Below are 15638 nucleotides of genomic sequence, written 5' to 3'. Positions count from 1 at the left end.
AGTCAGGAATTCGAGTCCAGGCTGGCCAACATGGTGAAACCCCGTCTCTACTAAAAATAAAGCCAGGCGTGGTGGTGGGCACCTGTAATCCCAGCTGCTCAGGAGGCTGAGGCAGGAGAATTGCTTGAGCCTGGGAAGCAGGGGTTGCAGTGAGTCATGATTACACCACTGCTCTCTAACCTGGGCAAGCTTCATCTCAAAAAAAGAATAAAACTGTGAAGATATTATTTCAATCCATCTTCTAGCTTCCACTGTTTCTACCTGTTTCTACTGAGATGTCAGGGACAATCTAATTGATTCTCCTTGAAGGTAATCCTTTTTCCTCCAGCTGATTTTACATATTCTTTTTGTGGTTTTTTAAACAACTTTACAATAATGAAACTAAGCATACTCTTCATTTTTTTCCATCTTGCTTATGGTCTGTGGGGTTTCTTCAATTTGTGGCATTGCAATTTTTATAATTTTGACAAACTCAGTATTTCTCCAAATATGCATCCATCCTCTCCTTTGTTCCCCTTTTTAGACCTCAATAACACATACTGCCTTTGTGTCTAACCCTGAATTCTATACTACTTCTTTTCGTGTCCTCATGCTTCTTTCTATTTTCTACTGACTACCTTCCACTTCACTCATTCTCTCTTCAGTTCTGTCTAGTATGCTATTAAATGTATCCATTAAACTTTTATTTATGTTTTTTTGTTCTCAAATTCCCATTTGGTTATTTATATATATTTTTCAGTTCTCTACTCCAAGTTTCAATCCTGACTCTCGGAAACCTGAGCATCATTTAAAAGTCAATCTGACAACTCAGTTATCTGCATTCCCTATATTAAATTATTAATATTGGTATAAACGAAATTTTCTGAAAATTTGTATTAGCACATATAGGATCCTGTTATACACTTTTAACAAACCTTGAAATTATTAGCAAACCTTATCTAAATAGATGTGATTTTTAAAAAGACAGGCTATACTACCTATCAACATTTTGAAACATTCCCACTTTTTTTCAAATAAATAAGCATCTATATTGTGAAGTAATGCGCCAACTAGGAGAAAAACCTTTATTTCATATCAAAGACTGCCAGTGAATTAGAAATTAGATGATCCATTGATGCTTTATCCCTGATCTGTGTCAAAATACTACACAGTAGGTGACCATAAAACTGTCGTAAAACTAATTGAGATACAATTAATACAGTTTTTGTCTAAACTCCAAGTTATAAGGCACTTAGCATTTTAAGTCACCCTTTGTTTAGAAACACATATTGCAATGTGTAATGATTATATTCACCACAGAAGAGATAATGGCATAATCAAGATTATATTTTTCGAGGTATTTAACATTTATTACACCACGGTATTTTGTTGATAATGTTAGATTCCAGAATTTATTTCAGTTGTCGAAATTCAAATCTGTGTTTAAAGTATTCAGTTCACAAATACTAAACCTTAGAATTCCATTTGCAAACACCAAAGAATATGATTTTCAACTATAATAAACGTATTTTGTTTATTAAGTATAATAAGGTATTTATCATAAATTAAAGGACAAAAAAGTGCCTGAATATCTTCTTGACTGAATTTAATATCATATAATTAGTTAAGATGAATTACTAAACTTTGCCCAAAAGAGTGAAAAAAATTAGCACTTTTCCAGCAAGTTTCAAAACTCAGAAAACACAATATTCACAAGTACAGAGAACTGAAGTTTTTTTCTTTGGAGTCATTATAAATTGACTGATGAACCAATGTTAACAGAGATCTTAATAGCAAACAAGTTCAAACCAACATTTTGGCTTCCCTTGAATACATACCACTAAACCCTGGCCAAACTAATACACAAGTGAACGTAATAGACTTACTCATTTTCAGTAGTTTTTAATACATGTGCATTTTGAACATGAAGTTTCAAGCTCTGCACTGGACAAATCTAGTTTGGTATAATAAAATTAAATACTTGCTTCTGAACACATTCTTATATTTTCAATTGACAAAAAAATGTGTACATTTATTTTGTACAACATGCTGTTTTAAATATGTGTACATTGTGGGATGACTAAATCCAGTCTTGCTTTCTGACTGCTAGCACTGTCAACTATTTGTACTCCTGTCTTCAGCCTAGCCTTCATTTTGCTCATGGTAAATCCCATTTAGCAGTGATGATTTACAAAACCTAAGAGATGGTTTATAAAACCTAAGAGCCAAGACAAGAGACAAACAAACATAAACCAACCTGGTTTTCTCATTAGCCCCATTTTACAGATGTGGATCCAAAGGTATCGTTGCCCATCATAACCCAGCTATGAAGTGCTGGGGTAAGGACAAAAGTCCAGGTGTGCTTAATACCAAAAATGCACACTTTCCACTAAGAGCGGTCCTCAGACTATTTGCATCAGAATTACCTGAGATACTAATCTTAAATGCATCCAGAGAGGGAGAGAGAGACAGACATGGGCTTTGAAATGTCTCCAGGTCTTACCAGACAGGTTGAAAGAAGAAACTTACAGTGAAGAAAGTGGAAGGAAGCGTTATCCTGCGTGTGAGAAAAAACCCTCGAAATAAATGAAAGCATGAGGAGGGAAAACACACATACACATGCACACACACATACACACACACACACACACACACACACCTTACCATGGGTATAGCCCCAATGAGGGGATCAAAGAAGTAATAGGGAGAAACTCTGGGGCCCCTGTGGTGACAGAGTCAGCCCAGAAGAGTCTAACAGCTGTGTCGATGGTAGGAAGGTTTAGGAAGTGGGGGCTTGCATTTTCCACTGATTGATTTGTTCATAATTTGAGTGAAACCTAATGGGAAGAGGGTTTGCATTGACGTTGCCCACTTTTATCTACAGCTGCCTTTGTCCTTTAATTTGCCTTTGCCTTTCATAAAGTATCTCTGAAATGAATGGAGAATTGTGCTCTCGTCAAATATTCCGATTAATGTAAAAATCACTGTACAACTGGTTAACCTATTATAAGAAATAGACTGTGATTAAATATATATGTAATACACATATATGTGCATATATACTATTACCCATGGTTAAACTGGCCATAATTTAATCATTGGTGTTCACTTTGTAGGCATTTTGTGAGTGAGCCTTTAACATGTGCTTACTGATTATATGGGGAAAAAACCTCACAGTTGCCTATCTAAATGGAGAATTTCATAGGGGAAGCAATTAATCACACTGTGATCCTAGGCAGAAAATCAGATAATAACAGAATTAGAAAACAGAATGGTGATTGTCAGGGGCTGGGGTGCCAGGGAAATGGGGAGATATTGGTCAGAGTTCACCCATAAGATAAATAACTCTTAGGAATCTAATGTACAGCATGATAACTATAGTTAATGATAACTCAAATTGCTAAGAGTTCTCATCACACAAAAACAGGTAGCTGCATCAGGTTAATTAGCTTGATTACGGGATTCATTATACAAGGTATATATACAACAAAACACCATCTTGTTTACCTTAAATTTATGTAATTTTTACTGTTAATCATACTTCAGTAAAGCTGGAAAATAAACAATAAAAAATATTTAAAAGAAAATTTTATTTGGTATGTAACATATACAGCTCGCCAGTATAAAAACACTTCCAAACGGAGAAATTAGAAAAAAAAAAAAAAAAAAAAAAGAAGGAAAAAAATAATTTTGGATGAGTTTTAACAGAGCAATTAAGCCTGGTAATTACTGGGGCTACCAAATATCAAACTACCTGTATGAGGGGTATTTAAGCAAAAGAGTACAAGGTTTTAAAAAAAAAAAACTGAAACAGGAATTAAAGACACAGACTCTGCCAAGGTTGGCTGATAATCGGCCAACTCCCCAGTGGGGAGGAACCATGGGTCTCTCTAAACAGTCAACAGCAAGGATGGGGGTGGAATGCATATATATATATATACACACACACACACACACACACACACATCATTTATGTATGTATGTATGTATGTATGTATGTATGTATGTATGTATATATAAATAAAATGTTAGTGTCTCACTCTGTTACCCAGACTGAAATGCAAAAGCAATCACAGGTCACTGTAACCTCAACCTCCCCGGGCTCAGGTGATTCTCCCACCTCAGCCTCCAGAGTAGCTGGGACTACAGACACATGCCACCACACCCAACTAATTTTTGTAATTTGAGTAGAGTTGGGGTTCTGCCATGTTACCCAGGCTGGTCTCAAACTCCTGGGCTCAAAAGCCTCTGCATCCCAAAGTGCTGGGATTACAAGTATGAGCCACCCTGCCTGGGTGATTTCATCTTTTTCTTATTTTTGTGGCAGAAACATGTTACATAAAATTTACCACATTAGCCATTTCTAACAATACAATTCAGTAGTGTTAGTCACATCACTGTGCAACCCATAACCAGAACTTTTTCATCTTGCAAAACTGAAACTCTATACTTATTAAACAACTCCCTATTGTCCCTGGCAACCACCTCCCTCCAGCCCCTGGCAACCACCATTCTTTGTTTCTATCAGTTTGACTGCTCTTGGTACCTCATATAAGTGGAATGATACAGTACGTGTCTTTTTGTGACTGGCCTATCTCACTGAGCATAGTATCCCCAAGGTTCCTCTACGTTGTAGCATGTGTCAGAATGTTCTTCCTTTTTAAGGCTGAATTATTTCATTGTATGTATATGTCACTGCATCTTGTTATCTGCATCCATTGATGGACACTTGGGTTGCTTCCACTTTTTCTTCCTCATAATTTTTTTCTTGACTGCTTTGGTTGTGGTTACTTCACACTGGCCCAACTGGTCATGAAGGTTATAGCTGAATGCAGCCCGGAGTCTGGAAATATGATGTTTATACAAGAGATAAGAGGACTCCAACCTCTCTCTCATAGAGTTTTATCTTCCCATCTATTTTCAAATACGGGTGGGCTGTATGTCACATAAGCAGAAAGAAGCTAAAATAGTTGATGCACTACCTTGATTTAGAATCACACACTTCAGTTGTCAGACCCTCTTAACCTGAAGTGGCAACAGTAGTGGCATTTATCAATCAGCTATTACTACCTAAAACTAACCAAAAACTCTCATTGGATTGTTGTAAAGTAAAAGTTGGTAGTCATGATAATAGTGTTAGAAAAGGCCAGCTATGACTGCCTAGACAAACAGAAAATTTCAGAGGCATGCAACCGTAATCACTTAATTCTTGTTCATGCATCTTCAGGTTGGTTTGGGTTTCACAGTACTTAGGTTCGGTTTAGCTGGGCTTTGCTTCAGGCTGAAGTTAGTTTCAGGTCTACTTCATGTTTCTCATCTTCCTGGGACCAACAGACTATGGGGTGGTGGCTATAGGGTGTTCTTCCCACAGCTTTGGTAGAATTCAAAAAGGCGGCCAACAGCCCAAGCACATCTTAGGCTTCAAACGAGCTAACATCCGATTAAACTCAACAAGTCAAACGGCCAAGTCCAAAGTCAAGACACCCAGTCATCTACTCTGCCCACCATGACACCATGGCAGGGATGGGATGGAAAGTATTACTACAATGGAGTGAAGAATTGGGACGCAGAGCCTTTGTGATGACCTAAATAATTATGACTAACAGAGGCAGGAGGAAGAGACAAACATCAGATAATTATTTATTCTACCTTCATCTTCAGAAGCTATTTTCTAACATGAGGTCGCTCATCTTATTTTACCCTGTAAGTTTCCTCAAAATGTTCAGTCTGTATCTCACAAATACATTACTAACAGGTCTACTATTACACTTGGCACTGTCTTTTTTAAAAGCCACATCCCAAATCTGAAAGAATGCAAGGATGTAAATGCCAGGAGAGTAAACACATTCACCACCTTGTGCACTTCCACAGTCTGCCCACGGCCCAGGAGAGGCGAAAACTCACTGTGTACATATTGTTGTTCTTATTGAAATACACAAAGGAGACTAGAAGAGTATGTAGATTTCAACTGTCCTCTGGCTGGTTGTCCAAGTTAAAGGTCTGGGCTACATCAGGATATGCCAACACAGGGCCTCAAGAGATTAGAGGAGGGGCACTGTGGTTTACACCTGTAATTCCAACACTGTGGGAGGCCAAGGCAGGAGAATCACTTGAGCTCAGGAGTTTGAGACCAGTCTGGGCTACACAGTGAGACCTCATGTCTACAAAAAATAAAAAATAAATTAGCTGGGCATGGTGGTTTGCATCTGCAGTCCCAGCTACTTGGGAGGCTGAGGCAGGAAGATCTCTTAAGTCCAGAAGATCAAAGCTGAAGTGACCCTTCACTTCACTCTAGTCTGGGTGACAGAACAAGACTATCTCTAAAAAACAAAAAAGTAGAGAAAGACTCGGGACAAAAGAAGAACATATACCTCACAGTGAAATCTGAATGAATCTTTGACGTTTCTAGAGAACTCTGTGGTTTACTTCTGTTCTCCCTTTCCTCCATCAGGGAGGAAAACTTTCCTAGCAAATACACTCACAGACAGAGACATACACCCTTCAGGCTAACACCAGGAAAACTGCAAAGACAAGACTTTGTTGACACCAGAGGCTGTGATGTAGTGAGCCAAAATCACTGCCTGCTCGGCCCAGACAACAAGGCAGTGTTAAGGGGCTGTATTTAGACAAGCACTTGAGCCCACCAAGGGCAAAAAAACCTACCACTGTCAACCAACCCAGTGGATGCACCCGACTTCCCAAACAACAGTATCCCCCAACACAGCCCAAAAGAAATGTTGATTTAAATTTCGTGCTAATGTGAGTGCGGAATAAGGCAATGTGATTCTTGGCTTGTTGACAGCAAGCTATGAATGATGTGGTAATGGTATATATATATCCCAGCCTGGATGCCCGAGAAGAAAGGCAGAACTGTGAAATCACGGCAGGATCCTGCCATTCGCTGCCCTGCTGAGTGCGACAGACACACGCAGGGCTGTGTCCAGGTCTGTCAGAAGAGGTAGCCAGGCAAGCCCCAGAAGTCCAAAAAAGTTCACAAGTTCCTTGCAAAAGATTGTGTGGAGAATACCAAGCAGGAAAAAAAAAATCAACTCTTCATATTTTAATGCCAAGTGATTAAAAAAAAAACCACTAGATACATCAATCAAATTATTTTTGTCAGGGCCCAGGGAAAAGTTTAAGAAATGGCCACAATACGTGGGTTCCTGACATTGCCATTGACTTCTTGTGTGACCTGGCTTCAGAGTTCCCATCTTTACAATAGAATGGGTGATTCTGAGAAACAAAATAACTTACTTTCTTATTTCCAAAAAGGAAATAAATTGTACTTTGAGTTTTATAAAAAGATAATGACTCAAAAATTATGATCCTTAATCTCAAAATGGTTATGAGCGCACTTGGAAAAAATACATAGTTTGGAAACTACAGTACAACTGCCTCCTTCAAACGGCTGTAATTTCTATCATGACATCTGTAGTTTACCACAGATAAGGAAATTCATTTATGATGGAAGACACTATCTTTAAAATCACATCTACTTGGCATATGACAGCATAAATGACATTTTTCTCTTTTTTTTCCATCACGTGGTCCTTTGGCCATAGATCCTCCCTTCAGTGTTACCAAATTATAACATTTGAAGCAATGGGATTAAGCAACCAAAGGCTTGATTTCTATTTAAGAAACATCGTCTGATACTAAACCTACTCATAGTCACAACATGAAATTTTAAGCAGCTCAAAATAACACAAGGAGATGTGTCACTCCATCCCAATGCACGCTATGAGAACATCTTGGTAAGACATCCGCTGCTACATCCCAGACCCCTCCCACTGAGCCAGCACAAGGATGGAAGGCATCTGATGAACACTGAGATAAATCAATGTTACTCATTCCACTGGTAGCATTAGACATTTTCCATGTGGTTCTGCTGGGAATCCCATATGCAGCCTTATGTTTTGGAGGCAGCCCCCTGGCCTTCCTATTCCTGGACTTGGTCTGGTGAGGCAAGGAAAAGGGCCTTGTCACACAACACAGGAATAACTCAAATTCTGTTTTTGACACCCAATCCTCAGCACTTTTTCACTAAGTATGCTTCTTTCCATTTCTTCTGCAACCTCACAGCTGGTCTCAACCCCAACAGTAATTCAGTAGGTGCAAGACCTGCTAAAGAAATGATCCCTTAAACTTGACTTCTAGAGAAGGGGGAAAAAACATCATTCTGGTTTGCAGAGATTTCTTAAACTCTTTAAATGCCGTGAAAACCCTCCCTTCCGTTTCCCACACCAAGGGTCCCAGAAAGTCTATACAAGAAATGTGGCAAAAGCACAAGCTATAACCCTGGTGTTTTCTTAAAGTATACACTTAGTCTGGGCATTAGTCGGGGAAAAAGACTGGATGAAACTGAATCAGATTTTATAGCAAGGTGGTAAAGACCAAATCCCTTGGGACTGAATTAACTCTGGCAAATTACAGAAGAAGAAAAAAATCAGGTGAGTCATTTTAAATTTATACCCGAGCAAACAAATTAATTTTGCTGTGATTCCAGACCACTTTTTGCCCTCATCTGAGGGGAAGAAGTAGCTCATTTTGACAGCCTGGGATGTAACAACTGCTGGTCTTTATGCTCTCGATAACTCCTTGAGGTTGCTTTGCTTTTGTTTTTGTTTTTGTTTTTTTTAACTCTAAAAATGTTTGAAATGGAACTACACCCTCATTAGCTGGAAACCTTAAATTGGTAGCAAGACCCAACTTCTCTCCTAGAAACTTTTTTTTAATTCGAGCATCTGACCTGGACTCCTCCCCACTGCCAGCCTCATTGGATCCCATAAAGACAGACATCCACAGCTGAATTTGAGTCCAGACACCATATTTTGGGGAATGACTAAAAATACCAGCCCACCTATTTTTAGCATGGAGAATAAACATTATCTGTGTGTTTCTTTGGCTCCCAGGAGATTGCTTTTAGTCACAGAATTGAATACCCCTCCTTCCCGCCATGGATTATTTTTAAAATGTGGGCTCAGAAATAGCCCACATACAGAACAGTGAAGGCCTGACTGCTCTCCGAACTAGAAATGTGCACTGTCCAGAATCAAAGCTGATGCATTAAATATGCCATCAACAGAAGTTAGAGGCCGAGAGAATCAATACATTTGTATTGAGGACTTGCCACCCTCCAACATTGTGCTGAGATCAACACTTTTGGCTGTAAGAAGCAGTCACTCATAAGCTATCAAATGAACTGGGTGAGAAGCTGCGATGGGAATTAGGGGTGAAGAGAGAATGAATTGATAGGATGGACTAGACTGGAAAGACTATTCAGAGGGTGGGGAAGATCCTTAATTAATTTAGCCAAATGGGGAAATTCAGAAGAAGTTGAAGTTAATTTCCATTTCATTTCTGTTGCTATTGCTGTTTAAACTATGGAGTCACCCACGTCAAAGACTGCAGTGATACTGATGATAAAGAATTTATTCCCAGCATAGTCCTTAGAGGGGTCCCTGTCACAGGCCTCAAGTTTTATAGAGCTTCATTCTGGACTTCATCCAGCCACAACCTCCTCTAAGAATTGGATGTTCATGAGACCAAGAGAATGGGCCCTCGGGGAGTCCATGCTTACTTATCATCTGCTATCAGTTGATCTGTGTCTTCCAAATTTATACATTGAAGTCCTACCCTCCATACCTCACAATATGATTCTTTATAGAAACAGGGTCTTGGCAGATGTAATCAAGTTAAGATACAGTCATTATAGTGGACCTTAGCCCCATACGACCAGTGCCCTTATAAGAAGGAAAAATGATGCCACAGACTCACACACGGGGAGAATGCCATGTGAAAATGAAGTCGGAGATCAGAGTCCCATGTCTATAAGAAAAAAAAAAGAATCAAAGATCACCAGCAAATCACCAGAAGCCAGAGGAAAAGCCCAGGAAGGGTTCTTCCTCACAACTGTCAGAAGTAATCAACGCTACTCACACCTCGATACTGGACTTTTAGCCTACAGAACTGTGAGACAGTAAATTTCTGTTGCTTAAGCCACCCAGTTTATGGTACTGTCATAACAGACTTAGCAAACTCATATAGCCTTCTTCTAGAACACACCTCACTCCTTACGGCCATCCAATACCTTGGGTCCCTTCTAGGGCCTGCTGAAGGCAGAAAGTATCTCTAGTTTACGCCCCTGTAAGCCCAAGGGGTGACCAAGGGACAGCTGTTCATGTGGTTTCGACATACCAGCTTGCACACGAGAAAGGCCTCTGCTGGTACAGGAGGGAGGTGGAGGGAGAAAGAAAGGAGCTGCAGGCCTGGGCTGAGGTCAGTTCCTCCTCCAGTAGAGAATCCAAGGATTGTAAGAACTCCAAATCTGAACCCTGCCTTTTAGATAAAGACGATGGTCTGTTTATCAAGATAGGAGGCTAAATCATGTTGTTTCTCATGATTTGTTAGCTTATCTTTTAACTTTTACATAGTCCGATCTGGGATACGAGGACTCCTTCTGTTCTCTAGCCTCAGTCTCATGAAGGTTTGGGGAGGGTGGGCCTGTTTTTTTAAACCAAGATGCCACAGCCCATGCCCACGATGTGAAATAAATCTCCACCAGCATCATCTTTACATTTGGAAATGCAGCCATCACACATCCAAGGCTAAACTCTCTGTTCTCCTGCATAATGAAATTTTATTTACTTTGTGGAAAAAAAGACATGTTAAAGACAAAAACCTAAAAATATACATTCTTTAGCCAAAGTTTCCCACCAGAGCTGATTATTTTTTAAGAACTTGTATGTTCTAAAGGAAAAAAATAATAAAAGGCTTTGAGAAGGCCCAATTTTAGACAGCAAAGCCACCTGGGTCCACTTAGTTTCACTGAAGCTCAGTGTTTTAGAATTGCATGAGTATCAGTCGAAGAACACTTACCCTTCATTTCAGTGGCCCACCCTCAGCCACACTTAGAGATCTGCCCAGACAAAACAACTGGAAAACTATGTTAGAGGATATTGTATAAATGTGTATTCACTGATACTGTGGCTTAATATCCTGAAGTTCAGAGAAGAGTGAATACAAATCTACACACTTAATGGTGCCAATTGATTCATAATTTCAGATGACTGGAACCTCATTTCAGGAGATTTATGACTAAAACAATCTTTTCCAAAAGGAAATTCTTTTGTTTTTTTAATGGTACTTTGGACTCTGGGGTACATGTGCACATCCTGCATCCTGCAGGACTGCTGCATAAGTACATACATGCCACATCCCCCACCTCCCCGTTGCCTACATCAGGCATTCTCCCAGTGTTATCCCTCCCCATCTGCCCTGCACCCTGCTGTCCCTCCCTTCCCCTCCCCTCCACCTCCCCACCTAGCCCAGTGAGTGTTATTTCCTTCCCTGTGCCCAAGTGTTCTCAGTGTTCATCACCTGCCTATGAGTGAAAACATGCGGTGTTTGGTTTTCTGTTCTTGTGTCAGTTTGCTGAGAATGATGGTTTCAAGAAAAATGTGGGTATAAGGACGGTTAAGCCAAAGCCTAAATCAGGTCATAGAGTGACCCCCAAGGATATGCATTAAAGGAAAATTACACAACAGCATTAACGTGATGGCCACAGTAATGGTCTTTTTGTAGGTCACATGTTTAGACAACATTTCAAGAGTAGTAATTGAGAATGTTCTGGATACAAAACAGGGAAAAAGTGGCTTTATAGACCTGTTTGGGGACTTTCCTGTGAGACCCCAATTAGTGTTTCAACAAGAGGCCAGGCTCCATTGGCATGCCCATAAAATAATCCAAGTTCAAGACAAAATTATGTAAAAATAGTTGCTAAAATTATGTTAAAATAGATGCTATTAATTTGCTTCTTCTAAATTTTTAATTATAAAAAAGAAAACTTGTTTTCTGACTTCTTATTTGACCTACAAAGGGTCTGTCCAATTGCCGTGGAAGGCAGGAAATAGTTAATAATGAAAAAGAAAAAAGCAAGCAGGCCAGTTCATAAAAGTGAGCAACAGACTCCAACACCTCATATTCTCACTGCTTTCCCTTATAAAATAATAGAAAAAGCATCATAAAATCAATATTAACTTGTTTAAGTAGCTGTAAAAGAGCTCTCTGGTCATTTGCTCCAACTATAAAATTATCTCATCATCTCAGTAAACTGCCAGTCCTTTGAGAACTATCTACTACAGCTGTCTTAACGATAAATAGTTTTATAACTACTGGCATATCTTTCTTAAGGTTGGAGAGGAGTTTTTAAAAGCAAACATATCAGGTGGTGCAGTGGAAATATTTCAAAGTTACCAAAAGTACTCTATACATTTCATGCAAACACACAGTGAAACAGTAATAAAACTTTCATACCTCTTTCCCAAACAAAACACCACAAAGTGTTGCATAGCCAATGCAATCTCTAGAAACGAACCTTTTCTTGTACTTTTCATGATTCACTAGAAATATTAAATCATAGGACCCCTGACGTGCATTGTTTAGGTCAAAGAATAACGCATGTACATTATTTCCCAGCTTTTCTCTTTCATTTTTCTTTGGAGAAATAACTCTCAGAGCCTCTTAACTGGCTTATACGACCTAAGATCTTGTTTCCTACTATGTGAAGTCCCTAGATTGCTCTTCACTAATTTTGCAGACACAAGTTAGAAATTTCCATCAGACCTCATATCCGAGAATGGCTCTGCTTTTCTTCAGAAATAGTCTGTTTCTTATGTTATGAACATGGTAATTCTTAATGACTAATGATGTTTCTCTTTGCCTTGGCCACCAGGCCACATGTTAGTTCCTCTTTTCCCTGCCAGATAATTTTTCTACCTTCATTTTTTTCTCTTATTTTAATTATTTTGCATCAATCATTTTATCTCCTAGTTGCACAATTTTTTGCCTTAATTTTTTCTTTTTTGTTATTCTTTAAGTTCTGGGGTGCAGGTGCAGAGTGTGCAGGTTTGTTACATAGGTATACACATGCCATGGTGGTTTGCTGCATCCATCCCCTATCCCCCCGACCTCCCATCATCTATAGTAGGTATTTCTCCAATGTAAACCCTCCCCAATGCCCCCACCTATCTTAATATTTTTATATAAAAATATAGTCACTTTTTTCATCTTCTCTTATCTTAAAACTGTCATAAGGAATAGCATTAAGAAAAATGCCTAATGTAGATGATGAGGTGATGGATGTAGCCAACCACCATAGCACGTGTATAGCTATGTAACAAACCTGCATGTTCTGCACATGTACCCCAGAACAAAGTACAATTAAAAAAAGAAAGCCAAAAAAGGTATTTTAAGTTCCATCCCTTCCCATCAACTTAGAGCAGATGTTTCTAGGAAGCCCTTCTAAGTAACATGACTCAAGTGTTTCTAAGAATATACCCACCTTTACCTTAACTTCTTCACACCCTCATGTTAAATCAGTACTTATAAGCACATATCCCCACGTGTAGCTAGATCTCCAGATTGTTAGGAATGGTTGCATGCAGTTTATCTCCTTCTTCCACCATGTAGCTGTAGTGTTTACCTTTTCTGGGGCAAGTAAAGCTACTTGAGATTGAAGAATATTCCCACACAACCATCGCTTGCTGGTTAGTGACTTCGCAATTCATGGACAGCTCACATTGCCTAGCAGGCTATTAATACACCATAGCTTTTGCTATTAATAGTCAGGACAAGATGGGTTATGCAGCAGTAACAAAAGAGCAAATATCAGTCGTTTCACACAACAAAGTTTGTCACTCATAAAAATACACTGCAAGTTCAAGCAACTTCCCAGGGCAACCATTCTCCATATAGTGCCTCAGTAATCCATACTACTTTGGTTTATGAGACAAAGTCATCACAACACAAAGGTATATTTATGATCAGAAAGACAGAGGGAGAAACAGGAGATTTGCAGAGGCACTGGAAGCAATATACTTCTCTTATGCTTTTATTAGCCACAACAATTCACATGACCCTCTAATTGCAATAGGACTAGGAAACAGACTCCTCTATGCCCCGGGAGAACAGGAGAGAGAGATGTTAGCAAGCCCCACTCACATCTGGCTCTCCTGTCAGATCTGGCTCTGCTGTGGTTTTAACTACTTGAAAAAAAGAAAAAAAAAATTCAATTTGCTAGCTTATCACAAAGAACTAGTAATACATTCAAGTTGTCACCAGATGAAATTATTTGAAATTACTTAACCCGGTAATAAGAATATATTTACACTCTGGTAAATTTAACCCTCTTCTCCAAAACCACTCCAGCTTCCCGCTGGTTCGAGAGTCTATCTCTCACCTATGCAAGCAAGGCCTTCAGGCTCAGCTTCTCTTTCCAGTTTCATCTCCAAGAACTTACTCAACGAGCATTTTGCTCTAACCATATGCAACAACTCATGGCTTGTACTAAATTGTACATTTTCCCAAAATATACTTTGAGTTTCCTATTTTAATACTCTAAAAGTTTATTTAAAGCTTTGACAAAAAAGCTTGCTCCCCATTTCAATCACAAATCTTATTAACTTGTAGAAAACAACCAACTTCACTTTTTCTTTAACTTACTACCTCTAATATTTTAAATAATTGCTCAGAACTATTTCCTCTTCAACATGAGGAGTTAAGATGGTAAGTGCTCTCCTCTAGAATGAAAAATTTGAAAAACAAATTTAAAACAAGCCTGAATTGAACAATCTAAACTTTACTTTTGAATGTTCTAATCTAATTTTTAGGATTATAAAAATAACATATACTTGTTTCAAAAATTTAAACCACTGCAGAAATATTTAAAATGAATAGCTGATATTCCTGTTAGTCAGGTAATGTGCTAAGTGCTTTATGTGAATGTCATTAAATCCTTACAACAATCTTATAAGAATTATTATTTGCATTTTATAGATGAAGAAACTGAGGCATAAGGGAGTTAAGTATCTTTTTATCACAAAGATAAAAAGTAGTAAAGCTTGTATTTGATGAAGCACAATGCCAGGAATGAAAAGTCTCTTAAAATATCACCCTCCCTAAGATCCTACTCCCAGTTAGAAATTTCAACTTGGGCTTATAAAGAGGGTAAATAAAATATAGCGAACTTTTCCAGTGATAACACAGACCTCTAACAGACAGAACTTGCATAGCCCCTGATTCATTCAACTCTCTACAGAAGCAGAGGTTTTGAGAAGCATTTCTTTCCTTTTTAAGAAAAGCAGTGGAATCAGCTCATGGTTCTGCAAGGTGGTGCCAGCATCTGTTTCTGGTGAGGGCCTTAGGACACTTCCAATGATAGCGAAAGGTGAAAGGAGAGCACATGGTGTCATATGGTGAGATGGTGAGAGTGACAGCAAGAGAGCTAGGAAGGGCAGTCCCAGACATGTAAACAACAGATCTCTCATAAAATAGCTGAATGAGAGGTCACATGTCACCAAGGGGATGGTGCTAAATCATTCCTGAGGGATCCATTCTTACATATAGATCCAATCACCCCCCACCATGTCCCACCTACAACATTGAGGATCACAAAATGAGATTTGGAGGGGACAGACATCCAAACCACAGAAAGGGAAAGAGCTGAGGAAGAGTAAGGTCTCAGCCTGATCCTTGGAAAGGAACAACCCTGTATGCCAGAGGCTCAACTTCACTTTCTGATGACCCCAAGACCCCTGTTTCAATTCCACCTCCCCTCAGCTTCACCAGCTTTACTGAGTGCTGGTTGTGGACAGCTCCCT

Source organism: Callithrix jacchus, chromosome 5 (genome assembly GCF_049354715.1).
Source record: "Callithrix jacchus isolate 240 chromosome 5, calJac240_pri, whole genome shotgun sequence".
NCBI classification, from domain to species: Eukaryota; Metazoa; Chordata; class Mammalia; order Primates; family Cebidae; genus Callithrix; species Callithrix jacchus.
Note: the sequence above shows the minus strand (reverse complement) of the source record.